We start from the raw sequence: 15,678 nt of genomic DNA on the forward strand, positions 1-15,678 counted from the left end.
GTGTTCCTAACCAATGCTATACAAAGTCCCACTGTCACCAGAATAGTGCAGCCAGCAAGTGTTTCTAATCACCGCCAGCACCGGTGCAGTGTTGCCTCTGCCTGCGGCCTATACTAACCCCGGCCTGTTTATTGACCATGTCTCTGCTTGCTGTCTGGAATGATCCTCAGCCTGTTTATTGACCACGTCTCTGCCTGCTGCCTGAACAGACCCATCTGCACATGACACCAGTCCCAGCCATACCCTGTAGAAAACTGCACTCCTGGAACCACAGGAACTCTTTTGTTCTTCCTTTCTTCAGTCGCCTGCACATTCTGGCCAGTGAACATGGCATTCATGGGGGCAGCCATGTACCAGAAGGCTAGGATTGCTTGGCTTAGAGAGACTGAGACTGCTATAGGCAAATTCTACACTAAACTATATTCCCTGCCGTAATCCTTATAATCCCTTGGTAGACTTGGTATATTACTGAACGAAATGAGTGAAGGTGGTAATATTATCAAAGTAAAAAATATATTATATATATTTATTGTCGAGGAATAGGTAATGATGGTCTAATGTAACCAGGGTTGGCTTAAAAAGGGAAAGTGTTCAGGGAAACATTTGGTCTCATTCAGTCCACATTCCTTTACACTTCAAGAGTTAGCATCAAAACAATTGCACCACACAAAGTTGGAGTTGTCTGTACAGTTTATTAGATATAACTTCTGTCAGAGTTTAAAATAAGACAGCAGAGAGGTCATGCATTAAGGTTTTGCACCTGCTAAAAAATAGTCTACCTAGATGGAATGTGCGTTACATAACAAGTCAAAGCTTGCCAAGGTAAATTCTCTCCTCTTAAGACCTTCACACACAGAGAGAAGCTGAACCATCTTCAGGAATATTACGTTATTTGTAAAACTCAGGCTTGATAGGAAAACAATACTTTGTTATGGAGTGTGGAGAACGGAAAGTGAGACTTGCTCTTTAACAAAGTAAGAATGTATTATACTTCAACTACATATGTAAAGTAAATCTAATATAACCACAATACTTTACCAAACGTTCACATGAAAAACTTTCATATTTGGTTTATTATGCCAAGTGCCCAATAGTAACTTTGAACTAAATCTTGAATATTTGACAATCTTTGTGTGTAACAATCGTCCAGCTCAAGACCTCACAGCCTGGATCTTTATTCCTTACTTTTTACAAAGCCTGGATATTCGAAACCTGCGTAGAAACAACTGTAGTGAGCAAGATACTGACAGTGCTTTCACAGTGGCATGCCTGATCTTTATCTTCATTTTTAACACATCTGTTATTTATGATTCTTCTAGAAAGAGAAAATGTGGAATGAGATAACCATGTCAGAATATTTCTCACCACGGTACAAATTACCCTTACAGTACTCCTTCAGTGCCTATGGCAAGAAGCTTCTCTATTGCAGATAATCCAGAGATTACATTAACAGTTGTACACAAGAAAAAGAAAAAAAAAAGTACAGCACATCCTTCATTGTTTAATGGAGTTGAACTGAATCAGTCCAACAGAATTAAGGCACTAGTTGGTTTAACAGGAATAGCTTATTAAAGTCATACACAATGCTGTGGTGCATTACAATCAGACGCTAGCTTTCACTGAGTGAAGGCACTTCTTACAGGTCCGGTACCATTAGTATATAAAAACAATGCTCCCATTTCACTGGACAGAAATGACTTAAAACTTTTCGTACCTTACATGCTCTGCCAGTATCATTTTATTTAAATTCATAGTGTTAAAAAAGTAGTATTACCCTATGTGTAACTGCAGTGACAAATAGCCTAATCATGTCTCTGGCACAAAGGGTTCTTGTAAGAAGAAAAGTGCAAAGAAAGGTGACTTTTCCAGAGCTAGTGATAATAAAAGGGCAGTGCAAATACACACAGCTGGCAGCTAAACATACATCTTCCTGTTTGAAAAAAGAGATAAGAGAAATAAAAGTTCTACGATGAGCACAGGCATCTCTGTACTCGAACTACAAGCTCAATATTAATATCAAATAGGTGAATATAAAAATATACATAAACCAGTTACAGGGTTATTAAAGAAATAAGCAAAGACAGAAAAGGGGGAAGAAATGATAAAGGTCCAGGCCAGTTGCATAGCATCTTGGGCCCAGGTTTTCCTCTGCGGCAAAAGGGTTTATGCTGCTCCAGGAACCTGTTCAAAGAAAAAAAATCAGATGAAAGAGCAAGAACAGGTACATAGTGTGTTTCATACTGAGAGGTACTTTTATAAAGCATTACAGGGAATATAAATTAAACTTGATCAAATAAACTCCAGACATGGTTTTCCAAAAAAACAGTGCAAGGAATCCCAAGCAAATAACTATTTCCTGTTCATCTTTCCTCCTGGAAGCCATGCTGAGGTGACTGTTTTAAAAGTACAGATCAGTTTAAAGAAGCTAGACGACTCTTGCCATCCACTAAAAGACCCTCCAAACCTCACAAAATTAAAGGAGAAATTCACCTTTGCAGTTAAAAAAAAAAATTGCACTTTTTTTTTTTTTTTTTAATAAATAAGTTTTTGAGGAGGTTGGAAAGCATTGCACCAGCGATCAACAGATCGCTGGTGCCATGCTGGACTCCTGCAGACTGTCAGTGTAAGCTAGGGGTGCCCAACCTTTTGAAGGCAGAGGGCCACTTAAGTGACTTGGTAACCAGTGGAGGGCCACAATGAGCGGAGGTGGGCAGATGACAGGTATGTGTCCAGTCTGCATATGTAAAGCATACTCTATGGGCCCTCCGATCCAATCAGATAGAAGGCTGCAGATCTTTTTTTTTTTTTTTTAGCAGATCGGATTGGAGGTAGGCAGGTGTAAATGGACAAAAGTCTGTTTACATCTGCCGCTCCATAGAGGTGAATGGAGGGTCTGATTGGGTCAGACCGATCATGTGAAAGGGGCCTAAGGCTGCTTTTATACTGATGGTCTGCAGTCTATTGTGGCGTAGTGTACCTGTGGTTTTCCTGCCGGTTAGCTGCACTTTTCCATAGACGTCTATTAAATCCTGCAGGTGTGGTGCACTTTCTGAAAAGCCGTTTGCTTTCTCTACCGCCAGCTTCATTCACAACACTGATGCTCTCGGATGGCAGGTCGGCAAACCTGCAATCTGGACTTGCCAACCAGCCATCCCAGAGCAGGAGGTCGTGGGCCACATCAGAGGGCTCTGCGGCCACATGAGGCCCCCGGGGCACTGGTTTGGCACCCCTGGTTTAAACTGTCTGCCTGTACATCATATGGGCAGGCAGTTTAACACTGACAAGAAAAAATCAATGAACTACCAGAGCACTCAACAGCACCAAGATAGTTCATTGAGAACTACAAGCCGACAGCCGAGCATGGCCACACTTGTTTTAATAAAGGGACAGTTAATACAGGGAAATTCTCCCCGCACTGCTGTCACACAGAGGCAGCAGATCCACCAGAAGGCTGCAGAAGTGCAAATATGTTACACGTTCCACCCTGAAAACGTGTAGAACATGTTATGGGAGGTGAACTTCTCCTTTAAATATCTTTAGAAAATGAGAGTTATCAGGAGACACAAAATAGGATTTCAAACTCTTCTATTACAGCTGTATGTACATTCTGGCACACAACCACATGCAGCACATTCCAGGGTTAAACTTTACAGCTGTGGTAAAAAGGCAGATAAACGCACTTGTTGTGTCTATACTCATCTAATGAGTTCTATCACAAACCACTTACCAGTACTTCAAAAACCTGCACAAAGCACATCTGGATACACTGTCAGCACTGCAGGGTTGAGATCTGTGTACTATTAGTCACTAAAACATGGCTCACAGAATGTGCATGCCTTGCATAGTCTTCCTAATCCCCATATGGTTTTGTGACCAAATGAGCAGCCTCTGATCCATCATGGTTAAGTCAATATTTGGGTTAAATGTGTAACATAATTTAGAAGACATGGAAACAAGATACACAAACAGTGGTACAATGTATGCATTGCTGCAAGGCAATATTTCCATTTACTGGACTGTTTAAGAACTCATTTATTTGAACTAAACAGAAGACCCATCAGCTTTACAAACACCAAACCACTGAAAACCATTATTCATAAACTGAATCATATTCTGAATTTCACAGTTATGATGATAATCCTCTGTCTGCAGAGGCTTTACAAACCCTATGCACAAGCAACGGGGATCTCCCTGTGTCATCAGCTGGGTTCAATTTCTGCATTGATGGGGACCAGATGTCTGATGGAATTCCTTTATTCCAAGCTAAAAATATATATTCTTAAGGCAGACAAAAAATACCGCTTTCAAATCGATCGTACGATAATCGGATCACTAATTCTGAGCTTTCAAGAGCCAATCACGACAGTTCATGCGCTGTTGTCCGATTGGACAAACGTGAAAAATTTTCTCGTATGATACCAGTTAATACGATTTTCGTTTAATAAGTACAGTTGTCGTCCGAAAATACGATAGGAATACACTACAACACATGACGACATCACTTAAAGGGGTGGTTCCCCCTAAAACAAATTTCTAACAATACATTCGTAAGACTGCTTACACTGCGGGTAGGCTGGCTTTTGTTTTGTTTTTTTAGTACATACCTCGATATCGCCGTTTCGTCCCTTGGCGGTGGGCGTTCCTAGTTGATTGACGTTCCTCCGACGGGCACATACGTGACGTCACGACTTTCCGAAAGAAGCCGAACGTCGCTGCGCAGGCGCCGTATAGAGCCGACTCTATACGGCGCCTGCGCAATGACGTTCGGCTTCTGTCGGAAAGTCGTGACGTCACGTATGTGCCCGTCGGAGGAACGTCAATCAACTAGGAATGCCCACCGCCAAGGGACGAAACGGCGATATCGAGGTATGTACTAAAAAAACAAAACAAAAGCCAGCCTACCCGCAGTGTAAGCAGTCTTACGAATGTATTGTTAGAAATTTGTTTTAGGGGGAACCACCGCTTTAACATTTTTATTCTGTCGTATGAGAATTTTTGTAACTTTAGTAACCTCTCCATTTTCAATATGCAACTAGCATGCAAAAGAAAAACGGATGATCTGTCGTCCGATTTTGGGATCGTTGTGTACGGGACATTACACTGAAGGTTGAAATAAATACAATATTGGAGAAAATGTATTATCTTGTCATTCATACAAGACCAGACATACATGGTCCGATATTTGCAAGCCATAGGATGCAAGATTTGTGTGTCCATAGGGCCATATGGGGGTAAATGCTGAGATCAATCAACCACTTGCAGGAGTAAGCACACATTACTGCAAACAAACATTTCCCCACTAGTCTCCCACACGCGTTTGGCAAGTTTTTCTGCCAGAATGTTCCTCCCCTGATTGCACAAGTGAAGCAATTTTTTCTGCCTCTAAATGGCGGTAAACACCTACAGTATTCATACCCCTTGAAAGTTTCAACATTTTGTCATGTTATATCCAAAAACTTAATGCATTTTATTGGGATTTTATGTGATAGACCAACACAAAGGGGCACATCATTTTGAAGTGGAAGGAAAACGATAAATGGTTTTCATTTTTTTTTTTTACAAATATCTGAAAAGTGTGATGTGCATTTGTATTTAGCCCCCTTCACTCTACTACCCCTAACTAAAATCTAGTGGAACCAATAGCCTTCAGAATCCAGTTAGTAAATAGAGTCTAACTGTGTGTAATCTAATCTCAGTAAAATACAGCTGTTCTGTGAAGCCCTCAGAGGTTTGTTAGGGAACCTTAGTGAACAAACAGCATCATGAAGGCCAAGGAACACAACAGAGAGGCCCAGGATAAAGTTGTGCAGAAGTTTATATCAGGGCCGCCAGTTTGAGACCCTAATCTAAAGTGAAAGGAAAAGAAAAATGTTTTTCAATTTTTTTTTACAAATAAATATCTAAAAGTTTGTAAATAAAGTGTGGGGTGCATTTGTATTCAGCCCCCTTTACTCCGATACCTCTAACTAAAATCTAGTGGAACCAATTGCCTTCAAAAGTCACCTAATTAGTAAATTGAGTTCACCTGTGTGTAATTTAATGTCAGTATAAATACAGCTGTTCAGTGATGTTGTTAAAGAACCTTAGTGAACAAACAGCATCATGAAGGCCAAGGAACACATCAGACAGGCCAAGCATGAAGTTGGAGTTTAACGCAGGGTTAGGTCATAAAAGAATATATCTCAAGCTTTAAACATCTCACGGAGAACTGTTCAATCCATCATCGAAAAATGGAAAGAGTATGGTACAACTGAAAACCTACCAAGACATGGCCGTCCACCTAAACTGACAGGCCGGGTATGGAGAGCATTAATCAGATAAGCAGCCAAGAGGCCCATGGTAACTCTGGAGGAGCTGCAGAGATCCACAGCCATTAGTCGTGCACTCCACAAATCTGGTCTTTATGTAAGAGTGACAAGAAGAAAACCATTGTTGAAAGAAAGCCATAAGCAGTCCCGTTTGCAGTTTGCAAGAAGCTATGTGAGGGACAAAGAAAGTGTGTTGAAGAAGGTGCTCTGGTCACATGAGACCAAAATTGAATTTGTTGGCCTAAAAGCAAAATGCTATGTGTAGCAGAAAACTAACACTGCACATCACCCTGAACATACCATCCCCACTGTGAAACATGGTGGTGGCAGCATCCTGTTGTAGGGATGCTTTTCTTCAGTAGGGAGAGGGAAGCTGGTCAGAGTTGATGGGAAGATGGATGGAGCCAAATACAGGGCAATCTTAAAAGAAAATCTGTTAGTGTCTGCAAAAGACTTGACTGGGGTGGAGGTTCACCTTCCAGCAGGACAACGACCCTAAACATACAGCCAGAGCTACAATGGAATGGTTTAGATCAAAGCATATTCATGTGTTAGAATGGCCCCACGTCCAGACCTAAATCCAATTGAGAATCTGTGGCAAGACTTGAAAATTGCTGTTCACAGACGCTCTCCATCCAATCTGACAGAGCTTGAGCTATTTTGCAAAGAAGAATGGGCAAAAATGTCACTTTCTATATGTGCAAAGCTGGTAGAGACATCCCCAAAGAGACTTGCAGCTGTAATGGCAAGGAAAGGTGGTTCTAAAAAGTATTGACTCAGGGGGGCTAAATACAAATGCACGCCTCACTTTTCACATTTATTTGTAAAAAATTGTGAAAACCATTTCTCATTTTCCTTCCGTGTCACAATTTTGTGCCACTTTGTGTTGGTCATTCACATAAAATCCCAATAAAATACATTTATGTTTTTGGTTGTAACATGACAAAATGTGGAACATTTCAAGGGGTATGAATAGTTTTTCAAGGCACTTTGTGTGTGCAAGGACACATTGACTAACATGTAGGGGCATTTAGAGGCAGGAAAAATAAAAGAAATTCAAACGCCCTTAAAAGTGGCATTTTTGACATTCATTGCGCATGAGTCCTTAGAGTTGTAAATTTATTTTTTTTTTTATTTTATTTTTTTTGCTGAAATGACTGTTTACAGGGTATAGAGACATAATAGTTAACTAATTCCTTTTAAAAATGATTAAAATAGATAAAAATCAATCATATAATGTACCTGCAGTTTCTAGTTTCGTTTTTGCATGCTGTTTTCTGCCTCTCTGCTGTACAGAGCCACAGAGCCAATACAGGGCAGTGATGGTTTGGAAAACGAAACTGATTGGTGCTGTGGGGTTTTAGACACACAATAATCACACCTCCTTGATTAGTGACCACAGAGAGAAAGCTCCCAGGACTGTGGTTATCAGGAAACAGATCAACCAGGAAGTGTGGAGATCAGAGAAGAATTACAGCAACTTGAGAGCAAAAACGAACAATGAGGACATGAAAACAGCACTGCATTAAGGTAAAGGAAGCCATTACGATAAAAAAATGTTTTCCTTTACAAACCTTTTAAAGCTGGGTATACACGTATAAAAATTTGGCTGGCTTCTGTTGAATGGTCCTGCTGGAAAACCAGCATTCAATCAGCGCTTGCAGTCATTGACTGCAGAGCTGGTTGGTGTAATTCGAATAGGGGGGTGGGGGGTGAGGGGTTTGGGGAGCTCTGTCAGAAGCGGGGGAGGTTCCTGCAGCCACGTTGCTTATGAGGATGTGTAGATCTTTATGTTGTTTTGTTCAACCCTCTGGTTGAATGAATAAAACTGTCTGTATATACCCTGCTTTACTGATTGGTGGATGTTTTCCTTAATAAACACTTGTTATAACTACATGTTGGCCACAAATGCTATAAAAATACTTATTCTAAAGAGCGCTGCTTTGTTTTTTTATCTTCAAATAGGTTTCTGACATTGTTAACCAACAAAATAACATACAGGAAAGATTATTTTATTACTGGATACAGATAATCTTGGCTTGCAGCCTTTAGAGGGGTTTATCTTTAAATGTAGACCATCATCAACCAGAAAAAAAATGATGGGGTCATTACCATTTAAAACAAGGGTACAAATACTTATGAAAATTCTCACATGGGTCAAGACTCCAAATATCAGAGAAAGAACATTGGGTTTGTTATTTGCTGGTCTGCAATCAATGAAATCATTTCTGTTTATAATTTTACACAATGCTTCAAAGGTTACACACTACACAGAGGTAACAAAACGACTTGGTTTCTACTGAAGCCATTTGGATGAGCAGGTGTCTACCATATGTGCTTTTCCCAGAAGATATAAACCTCAAGTGACCTCAGGTCAGGTGCCTGGAGACAGGAGACAGAAGCTTGCCTAGCCATTGACAAGTAGTCACCCAAAATGCCTTCTCTGCAGTGACTGACAGAATTATATGGAGAAGCAGAATGTTAATAAACTGCCTGAACGGTTGAACTTGACAGCTAGAAAAAAAGCGGTATAGCGGTGTTTGCAGCGTTTGCGTTTAAAAACGTTTTTTTCCTGTTAAAATTAAAAACGTCTGTAAACGAAACGATGCAAAATGCGAGTTACCACGCTTAGCAACGTTTAGAAGCTGTTACAGGCATTTGGTGTTTTAAATGCCTCGGAACAAATTTTTTTGTGCTAAAAAAAAAGCTTCTAAACTCAACTGCCTAGAAACACCTATAAACGCCCCTGTGTACATGTACTGATAAGATAACAGAGTAGGGTTCAGGGGCAGCTGAAAAAAAACTGCTCCAGCAGCAATGTACATAAGGCCTTAGGCTTTTTTTCTTTGGTTTTTCATCTGGTGATCCAGCCATCAAATCTGTTTTTTTAAAAGCACAAGGTCTCCAGCAAAGTAAAGGCATAATGTGCTAATATGCATCGCATCACCGCTGAAGGCCGCATCCATCTTTGCCTATCTTCCTTCTGGACCCGCGGTCTCTGGCTCTGTGACTGGCCGGAGCCGCGTGATGTCACTCCCACGCATGCGGGCGGGAGTCGCCGGTCACGGCACTCAGTTCTGAAGAAACGACACGGGCGGACATTCCTTTCAGAGCGCAGGTGACATTATCGGCACAGTATACAATAAATTAGAGGTCGACCGATATGGGTTTTTCTCTGGCCGATGCCGATATTTAGAAATCGCGGCGGCTGATATATGATGCCGATTTTTTGAGCCGATATGTTAGGCCGATTTTTTATCCCCCCCCCCCCCCTTCATCTCATAAAATCGAACAGTTGGACTCGCTTTTGGGCTAAAAATAGCGCCTGTAAAGTGCCTGCAAAAACGGCCCCCCCGCAGTCTCAGTGTGAAAGCCCGAGTGCTTTCACACTGAGGCGGTGCGCTGGCAGGATGTTAAAAAAAAAGTCCTGCAAGCAGCATCTTTGGAGCGGGGGAATACCGCTCCTCCACCACTCCTGCCCATTGAAATGAATGGCACCGCTGCCGAAGAGCCTGCAAAGCGCTTCTGCAGTGGCGCTACACAAGAGCATTTAACCCCTTCATCGGCCGCTAGCTGGGATATAAGCGCCCCGCTAGCAGCCAAATAGCGCCACTAGAATGACAGTCCAGTGTGAAAGCAGCGGAGTTCCGCTGAAATTTTTTTTTTAAAAGTCAGCAGCTACAAATACTGCAGCTGTTGACTTTTAATATATGGAAACTTACCTGTCCTGGGCGCACGTGATGTCGGCACCTGAAGCCGATCTCTCCCTCAGGTGCTGCTGTTGCCATCTTCAGTAAGGGAATCAGGAAGTGAAGCCTTACAGCTTCACTTCCTGGTTCCCTACTGTGCATGCGCGAGTCTCGCTGCGCGATCCCACTGATCCCTGCTGTCTTCTGGCACCTGTGCGTCTCCCAGAAGACAGTGGGGGGGGGGCGCGGAGTAGGCTCCAGATGTGGCGTAGGTCACCACGGTGATCTATGCCTGGAAGAGCAAATACCTGGATTACACAGGTATCTGCTCCCTCCTCCCCCCTGAAAGGTACCAAATGTGACACCGGAGGTGGGGAGGATTCCGAAAAGCTGAAGTTCCATTATTACTCCGCTAAGTAAAAAATGATACAGAAAATTTCTTACATTTAAACATTTATTTTAAACACAACAAGCCTCCAATCAGTGCACTTGTATATATAATTTAGATTAAAAAAAATATATATATCTTAAATACACAAAAACAGGTAATCAAAACTTTTGGACTAAAAAAAAAAAAAAAAAATATGGGCCAACTTCACCATTTAGTTTTTTTTTAATTCGTTAAAGTGTATTTTTTCCCCAAAAATGCGTTTAAAAGACCGCTGCGCAAATACCGTGTGACATAAAATATTGCAACAATCGCTATTTTATTTCCTATTTACAGCACCAATAGGTAAGCCTTATTCTAGGCTTACCTATAGGTACAAAGTTGGGTTTACAACCTCTAACACTGGCAGGGATGATTAAAATGATACGTTTTTATGTATTCATGCAAAACCTTAATCCCAAAAGGAAAAAGTGTGAGCTGGAGTTTGGCTTCAATTTGTAAGTGCTAGTACATTTAACACTCCCCTCGGCCCCAGAATGACACTGCTGCTGTCTGCTGTACCCTCCTGTGCTCATTCATCCAGTGTTGTGTCTCACTAATACAGGAGGTGTATTACTGGCCAGATCACTGGGGGAAAAGCCAAGGAAAAGAAAACTGGTGCAGTCACCACATCTAAATGGTAAGCTGCAATATATCACATTTTTAGTTTTGGGTTTAATACCGCTTTAAGAGCACTTGATAGATTGAAAAAGACATCAATACTGATTAGCCTGTTGACCAATGTTCAGCTACTGACTGTTCGTAAATCACAAGAATGATTCAATAGCCAACAATGCTATATGAGAAAAAAAAAAAGAAAAAGCTGCACTGCAGCATTTAAATAAGGACAGGTTTTAAACTTCATTAGACAGCCAATTACTTTTGTGCCTTACAGGTGAGCCTGCTGGCACAAAAATGAAAACTAATTATAGCCTTACCTTCAGAAACCCATGACCCGTCAAAGTGACACATATTTATATGCATTTTACTGACAATGTAAAATGACAACGTGTGTGTGGGTGGTTGAAGGAAGGGAGCATGGATGCGCCTTTGGCAACGCCTAAATTTACTCCTTAAAGTGGAGTTCCACCCATTTTTTTATGTTTGTCTGTGCTGCATGCTCTAATCTCATAGTGTTCAGAATGGACAATTTTTATTTATTTTGTTGCTTGTAAATACCTTTATTTTGTAGTCCTTCATTACTTCCTCCTCCTTATTTGCCTAGGCTATTTGCAAGGGTTTCTGGGATAGGCATCATGTTTCCCAGTAGTCCTTGCAAACCTGACTGAAACCTATTACATTGCTTGTGCACTGAGCATGTGCGAGATATGCAAAGCTGAAATCCAGGAAGTCATACAGTCTGGCTTCATGATGCCCACACTTAAGATGGCCACGGTCTATTTCTAGATTATAAACTATCTAAATGCTGTAACAACAAAACGGACCTTAGTTTACAGACTAACTTTACTAGAATACATTAAGCTTGTGTATTACAGGGGTATTTATATTTAAAAAGTGAAATTGTGGGTGGAACTCCCCTTTAAAAGCTCTTTTTCAGAATGTAAGGCTGGCAAGATGTATAAAGCTGGCTGCTTAACAAAACACCATTTAGATTTTCAAGCATTGTGTGTAAAATAAATATATATATATATATATATATATATATATATATATATATATAATCAGTACATGTTATTTTACCACTGCAAGTGACACATACTGTCACTGTATTTCAGCACTTCATATTTATTATTTTGGAGCGCAACACCATCCTTTGATTCTTTCCACATATCTCATCATGGGTAGTGTTTGACCCACACTCTGGCTGCTGCAACTTAGGAATTGTTATAAAAGGAGACCGCAAGCTGCATATAGTCTGTGTATATGGTCACATACACAAGCCTATGAGAGGCACTGTTAAAGATGGTCGAGAGTATGGACCAATGAGAGCCATTAGTGGACATCTCCCAACCTATGTAAACATGTTTAGCTATTTACTTGTAAAAAAATAAAAAAAATGTTTAGCTATTAATTTCAATACAATGTGCCTTTCATGCTAAAATCATCTGCACACTGCCTGATAGTGATAAATTGTAGGATGTCCAATCACTCTATAATGAAATGATGATATAGAACTATATCCCAATTTGGAAATCGGTTTATGAATCTCTTTCAATCAAAAATCACAGCCCATACTTAAATCGCTGTATAAAAGGGGCATAAGTAAAGGAATTGTGAACTTAAATATGGTAATGAATGGTCTTAGATTATAGTTAGGAAGAGAAGAGACTTCTTTATCATGAATACCAAGGTTATACCAGTTAATCAGACTGATTACAGGGCCTAGTAAGAAGCATGCATTCTGCAGAGTTTTAAATCAGGAAAGGATTGGGGGAAGTAGTGGACTATTTCTGTCTTGGAATGTGAGTTGCACAGACAGGGTCACGGAGTGGAATATGACTAAAACAATGATGTAAGGTCAAACACAAACCACGTTTACACTCTGATGCGAATTGGCAGGTTAACTAAGATGGCAATGCATAAAAGAACCCGGCTACTTCTGCCTTGGAATCTACATCTGCAATTTCAGCCACAGCCATTTAAGATCTTCACAATATAGGATTTACTGTATAATGCCTTCACCTATGATTTCAGAAACATTCACTGTGATATTCAGAAAATATGCCAAGCACAGGCTACTGCAAGAACCAAACATATCAGCAGATAAATCAGTGGTTGGGTGAAAAGAATTTTTAAACGTATAACAAAAAGTTCTAATAGTCATTACCACGGGAAAAATTATTGTGTTCCATCCTTAAAGTTGTTCTAAAGGCTGAAGGTTTTTTATTTTAATGCATTTTATGCATTAAGATAAAAAATCTTCTGTGTGCAGTAGACCAGTGTTTCCCAACGCCAGACCTCAAGGCACACCAACAGGTCATGTTTTCAGGCTTTCCATTATTTTGCATAGGTGATTTGATCAGTTTCACTGCCTTAGTAATTACCACAGCCGTTTCATCGGAGGGAAATCCTGAAAACATGACCTGTTGGTGTGCCTTGAGGACTGGAGTTGGAAACACTGCAGTAGACCCCTCAGCCCCATCTCGATCCAGCGATGTTGCACAAGAGGCTCCGCCATTCGGGATTCTCCCTTCTCATTTGCTATTAATCAAAGTGAGTGAGCCAATGAAGTGAAAGAGGGGGTAGGGTGGGGCCAAGCTGCGACTCTGTGTCTGAATGGACACACTGAGCAGTGGCTCGGGTACAGAATGGAGAGTCCAGGAGTCCCAGTGAGGGACCCGAAAAGGATCCGGGCTGCTCTGTGCAAAACCACTGCACAGAGCAGGTAAGTATAACATGTTTGTTATTTTTAAACAAAAACATTTAAATAAGACTTAAACATCACGTTAAGTTATCCTCCTGTTAAAACCAATTCTATACTGTCAATATAACCCATAATCAAGAATGACACATACACTTATAAGAAGTGAACAGTGGTCTCGGAAAACTCACCTTTAAAATGACTGTAAAGAAAAAAGAAAAAAAAAAGATAACAAAAATGTCATACTTGCCTTCTCTGTCTAAGAGAGTTTTGCACAGAGCAGTCCTGATCCTCCTCTTCTCTGGTCCCCTGGGCACCTCCCTCTTGCTGAGTGCCTCCATGGAAAGCTTGCTCCTGAGCCAGCTCTCTATGTCCATAAGACACTGCCCCTGGCTGTGATTCGCAGCAGTGGGAGACAATGCCTTCTGCTGCTGCAATTTAGCCTCATCTTAGAACTAAGAAAGCCAGGGGAGCCTCGGCTCTCGTGCACATTGCTGGATTTTGATTGGGCTTAGGTAAGTGTTGGGGGGGCTGAAGGGACAGCTGGACACTGAAGGGTTTTTAGGTAAAAAAAAAAAACCTTCAGCCTTTATAACCTCTTTAAGCTCTGTACACACTGCTAGATCACCGCACCAACACAAGCGATGCTAGTGCGGCGATCTACCCCGCTGTGCTATTGCCCTGCCAGAATATTCTGATTAGCGCTCACAGCTCAGTGGCGTCAGGTGCTGATCAGATTCTCCAGCGTGTCCCTTCAGCAAAAGCTGGTCATTAGACCAGCTATTGTCAGACAGACTGCTGGACACACAGTTCGAATTTTCAGACAGTATACGGAGCTTTATTCTGTAATCCTATGGATGCTAAACCCTCCTGATGGTAGACATGTGACCAATACCAGCCATATGGTTAAGACAGGTCTACCAGTGTCTGCAGCAAACACTGACTGGGTCAAACACCACCCAAAAAAGATAATCAAAGTAACCAATATATGGTGCTGCACTCCAAAATAAAGTGCCAACAGGACCAATAAAGTGCTCATTAATTAAAGTTATAAACATACAAATATATGTGCAAATAATCATAAATATCATACATCAAAATTTCTGCAGAAAATAAGATATAAAAATCCGCTGTGCGAGAGAAATATTCAAAATTCAGTCTCCACGTAATGAAGAGCAAATATTTGAAAACTTCAAGATTTAATGAAAAGTGATTAGAAGTTCAGAGGTGAATGGTGTCTTCAGAGAAAAGGTGCTAGTGATTTAAGGTGCTGAGTTTCATCTAACAGAGGTGACTTGGGTGATTTCGGTCACAGAAAACGAGCAGCGAGCTTGTGGCAAAACATCACTTCCGGTGTCCTTGTAGATGTATGGGGGTCTCTGAACTTTTAATTAATCTTGAAGTTTTCCAATATTTGCACTTTATTACGTGGAGACTCAGAATGAAGTTTAATATATGAATTTTGAATATTTCGCTTGCACAGCAGATTTATATATGTTATACAGCACTTTATTGGTCACGTATGCCGAGAACATAGCTCAGGTTTAAGGCTGGCTATAAGCGGTTCAAATCTCGGCCAGTTCCTGCTTTAAAACCATGTATGGGCAGGCTGAATGTATCAAGTTGATCGATCAAATCAACTTGGGTACAACCAGCCTTCCGGATTCACTTGCAAATATCGCTAGCAATAATCACTCCCTGCAAGGAGCAGACAATTGCTCGACAGGCGGGATTCCCCTGTCAGTACTGTCTGTGTTGATGGGGGAATAGTGCAAATTTATTTCCTGCAACCCGAGGTTGCAGGAAAGACATTCACACCATCTATGGCCTGCCCACTACAATGCTTTTTTTTATTTTATTCAATCCATATTGAGTGTTCTGTTCTATCTGAAAACCAAAGCTTACTACTTTATATACTTTTATTCAGAACGC

The 15,678-nt window shown here is 40.9% G+C and overlaps 1 protein-coding gene across 1 annotated transcript in view; it reads right to left on the minus strand.

Annotated features, from left to right (window-relative positions):
• Positions 1 to 672: 672 nt before the first annotated feature.
• The window catches only part of LOC120936099 (septin-2), a 130,033-nt gene continuing 115,027 nt past the window's right edge, over positions 673 to 15,678 (minus strand). Inside the window, exon 13 of the mRNA XM_040348219.1 lies at positions 673 to 2,181. The gene's annotated coding sequence lies outside the window, so the exon portion shown is untranslated. The remainder of the gene's footprint in view (positions 2,182 to 15,678) is intronic.

Source organism: Rana temporaria, chromosome 1 (genome assembly GCF_905171775.1).
Source record: "Rana temporaria chromosome 1, aRanTem1.1, whole genome shotgun sequence".
Taxonomy (NCBI): Eukaryota; Metazoa; Chordata; class Amphibia; order Anura; family Ranidae; genus Rana; species Rana temporaria.